Below are 4,875 nucleotides of genomic sequence, written 5' to 3'. Positions count from 1 at the left end.
GAGATCATTACCTAGCAAGCACTTGGTAGAAAATGACTGATGCCAAAACCAACAAACGGGCGACCGAAATTTGAAACCCTAGGATGCGATTTCAGAATGGGAGGAAGAAGAGGGATCGGGTATTTTGAGAGAGGAAGCAGCGGTGGAGATTGAGTGGTGTATGGATCAAGGGTGATGAAGGGTTCGGGTCTAAACAGATACCCAAAAAATAAAACCGAAACCCATAATCGAAAAGTTTGCTGCTGTAGGAATTTTAATTTCGGTCGACCGACTCGGTCGACCGGAATGCTTCCAGATAACCGTCGGTCGACCGGGTCGGTCGACCGAAAGAAAGTAATAAGTAAAAACCTGATTTTTGAGATATTTTGAGATATTTTTACTATAAACTCTTTTGGAAATTTATTTTACAAACTACTAAAAGTTTTATAATATGTATATAAGTAATTTTGTCTATTAAAAAACATATAAATAATTTATTCTGACACAAGGAATATAATTTGTCATTCCAAGCCAAAAAAAATTTTTCAAAGACAAAACAAAACACAAAAAAAAATTCTATATAAGTCTTTTTGGTACCCAAATCATTTTGGTACCACTAGAACTTGGGACATGACCCCTATCATTTAAATCCAAGGCCCTAGGGTTAGGAACCCGTTTGAGCGAATTTTGTGCACCAATACGATCAAAGCAAAAATTGTAAACGTGACCCATACGATTGCAATTTGTGCAATGTAGAGGTTTAAATGGTTTACGTTGACCGAAATAGAATGCACGTGGTTCATTTGCAAAAATAGATTTTCCTTTGTAATTATTTTGCAAACGAGAATTTCTTTTCAAATCGAAACAAAACATGGCCAAATGACCAACACGACCACAATAATCACATTTGTACACATAAGCATGTTTATGATTTACACTATGTGTGTGTACATGAGTATGTGATGATGAAGCTTGATGGGATGCACAATCATGCATAGGCTTGTCAATTTTTGGTGCATTATGACAAAATTGAGCTAAATGGCCTTTAAGACCGCAAATAGAACATTTGTGAATTTTGTCATACATATGTGCATAGTGAATAGGTTTCTTGGAAGAATTAACATTAACCTTTGCACATAAGTCCATAAGCTTTTTATTATTAGCAATACAAGTATTTAGTGTTGAATCTAAGGTAGATATTCTTTTTCTCATTTGATTCAACTCATCATTGTGCATACAAGTATTGCTACTAGAAGTAGGATAAACAAGATTACTCATCATAGATTTTAACTTGTCTACTTCTAACATAGCATCACGTTTTTCATGAAGCAAACTAGAATTTTCAATTTTCAAATTTTCATTGCATTCTTTAAGAATTTTATTTTCATTTGCAATAAAATTAAACTTAGTAGCTAGTGTTTCATGAATAGATTTTATATTAACATACTTACTTTTTACATCAATATAGCTATTGTGTAATTTTTCAAACTCAAGAGCAAGTTCATCAAAAGTAATAATATCATCGTTATCGCGTACCTCACTAGGGTTACTACCTAGTGGTGTTGTACATGGGGATGAGGCTTCCTTAGAGCTCAAAGCGGGATTTTCCAACGCTTCTTGAATAGCCTCCAATTTTCCTTCATGTGCTTCAATAAGTTTCCATAAAGCATAAGCACTATCAAAATTAGCAAGTTTGTTAGAAAACGATGAGTGAAAAGCGCTAATCAAAAATCCTAGCAAAAGCTTGTTCATGTTAAACAATCTTTTATCATTATCACACCATTTGGATTTTTCCAAGATGGGAATAACATAACCATCCTCAATAATTTCCCACAAATCAAATTGATTAGATTGAACAAAAAGTTTGAATCTAATGCGCCATTGAGCGTAGGGGAAAATATCCAAACGAGGAGCAATATTAATAGCATATCCTAAGCAAGATGAATCATTCATATCCATAGAGATGAAATGCAAGAAGCACAATTAATCAAAATTAGATTAGCACTAATACAATAACTTGGATCTTTAACTCAAGGCGGTTAGTCCTTAAATCAAAGAGCACCAAGCTCTGATACCAATTGTTAGACCCTAGAGGGGGGGTGATTAGGGTCTTATGCTAATCTAATCCCAATTAATAGCAATTAAAATTATGTTGATCAATATGTTCTTGCAAGAGATAGATATGAACAATAAGAACAATAAGAATAATAAGAATATGCACAAATAAAATGTGAGACAAGCAAAACACAAACACACGATATGTTTACGAGGTTCGGTCCCCACGACCTACGTCCCCGCTCCTCACCTCGAGGAGATATCCACTATCACAATCCGGTTTGGAAGCCGGAACTTCTACACACTCGGTTTACAAGTTCACCGAAAACTCTCACACTACACAATCACTCAACAATCACACTTTACACACTAAGTGTAGGAATCTAGCCCGTGTCCTCCTCCTCAAGTGCTCGATTACAACCTCTCCCTAGGTTCGTCAATCGACGCCACTCCTATTGGATTTGACCCCGTCTCTCTCTCCTCACACTTCTCTCGGTGTACAAGTGTATTACAAGTGATTCTCACAAATAAAAGTTAAATACAATGATTTGTTCTCAATTAACAAGTGAGAACACAATGAAGCTCACACTCACTAAATCCCACACCACAACCCACAATATAATATGAGAATATAAAGCTCAATAAGTGTGTGTGATAATAGTGAATGAAACTCAATAAATATAACTCAATGAATATAGCTTAATCAATTGAAAGTGAAATAACAAGCTATATAAGAATGGGTTTAGAAAACTTCTCAATGAATAAGAAGAGCTGAGGAAATGATGATCTCAATAAGATTTGAAAGCCTCTTCTTGTTGTAGAAAAACTTCTCTTGAAAACTGATTAACGAAACCAACTCTTAAACAGCTCTTAAACGAGATTAACAACTTGTTAAATAGCAAACTTGGATTTCTTAATTAAAATAGAGGAAGAGCAGCAAGCTGGCGGTCGACCGACGTGAAATTCGGTCGACCGAATGGATATTTCGGTCGACCGACGTAAATTCCGATCGACCGGAAAATTCTTAAAGCAAATCTAAGAAAGCAGACTACCGTCGGTCGACCGATACGGTCGACCGAAATCTGATATGGGTAAATTGACAGGTTTTGGGTCAGTTTTGAAAATTCGTCAAAAATATCAATTCATATCCAAAAATAGTGAAACTTTGGGGAAAGTTTATAAATGATGAAATGAACATGTTTGAAAAGGAATTTTTGGAAAAACGAATTTCGTTTGTGAAAACTACCTGTTTTTGAAAAATGATTAGAAAACCTGTATTTTTATGAAAGTGAAAGTTTGATATAGGACTTGTAAATATTCATATATATATTGTGCATATATTATATGTATGTAATCAGGTATGAGAGAGCTGTAAATAAGAGATAAAGATATTTTAACATCGTTTAATGAAAAATCATTTATATGATAGGAAACGGCAAAAATCGTGTTGAGTGTATATATATTGAGCTTAGATATAATCATACTATATATGTAAGTAAACTAAACATATACCTAGGTAGATCCACGCAAATGAACTTGAATCTTTAACGCTTGATTTACGTGTGTTGAAATACCTGAAAAGAGAACATAAACACAAAACACTGGAAAGCTTATTAGTAATAAATTGTTTGTCAAATCATCATCAAAACTATAGGGTCAACAAGATCTTTGACATGGCTCGCTGATATGTAGCACCTACATTCTTTAAGCCGAATGGCATCACCGTGTAGCAGAAGATGCCGAGAGGCGTTCTAAAAACAGTATGCTTTTCATCATCTGGATGCATCTTTATTTGGTTATAACCAGAGAAACCATCCATAAAAGACATTCTTTCGAATCCGCACGTATTGTCGATGATAACATCCGTGATGGGAAGGGGAAAATCGTCTTTTGGGCAAGCAGCGTTGAGGTCTCTAAAGTCAATACAGACCCTGATCTTTCCGTTTTTCTTAAGGACCAGAACAATATTGGCAAGCCATTCTGGATGTTGCTCTTCCCTAATGAAGCCCGAGTCCACAAGCTTTTTAACCTCAGCTTCGATCGCCTCCATCATTTGCGGACGAAACCGTCTTTGTTGTTGTTTGACAGGTTTGACATCCGACTTAATATTGAGACGATGCACCGCTACGTTTGGATCGAGCCCTGGCATGTCTTCATAATTCCAGGCAAACACATCGATGTATTCCCTAATAAGAGAGATTAACTCTTCTTTCTCTTCAGGCGGGAGGCTGTCGCTAATGAATATATTGGATGTGAGTTAAGTTATATGGATCGGATCATAAACGGGTCAACCCGAACTGACCCGTTTATTATTGATCATTTTGGGTTGACCGCCTGACCAGTATAACAACTCGAATAACCAATCCTTGGTCACATTACCCAAAAAAAAGACACTCATCATGCAAAGCTCGTGAAACAAAACACAAAAGGCCACTAATTTATCATCTCCCCACCACTAAAATTAGAAATTGCAGAGAAATCAAAAACCCAATCCTTACTAATTCAGCATCCATACTCCGCTTCAGATTACAAAAATATTTAACAAATCCAAAAACCCTAGAAAATGAGGACTGGGCTGACCTTCGAGGATCGACGCCTTGATTTCCCCGTGGCGTCGACCTCGTTGAAGGAGGCGGCGAGGAGGCGGACCAATCGTGGCTTCGAGTGGCCGAATCGGAGGGAAAAGGAGGGGATTTTAGGGCATGAAGAGAACGGAGGGCGAGGGCGGGAGAAGTGGGGCGAGCGCGGGAGAAAAGAGACGATGGTCGGCATGCCACTGCCTCCCTCCCTCCCTCTCTCTCTCTCTATAGAAAACTATGACGAAGATTTGGGGGTCGTGTA

This window comes from Asparagus officinalis, chromosome 2 (assembly GCF_001876935.1).
Source record: "Asparagus officinalis chromosome 2, Aspof.V1, whole genome shotgun sequence".
Lineage (NCBI taxonomy): Eukaryota > Viridiplantae > Streptophyta > Magnoliopsida > Asparagales > Asparagaceae > Asparagus > Asparagus officinalis.
Note: the sequence above shows the minus strand (reverse complement) of the source record.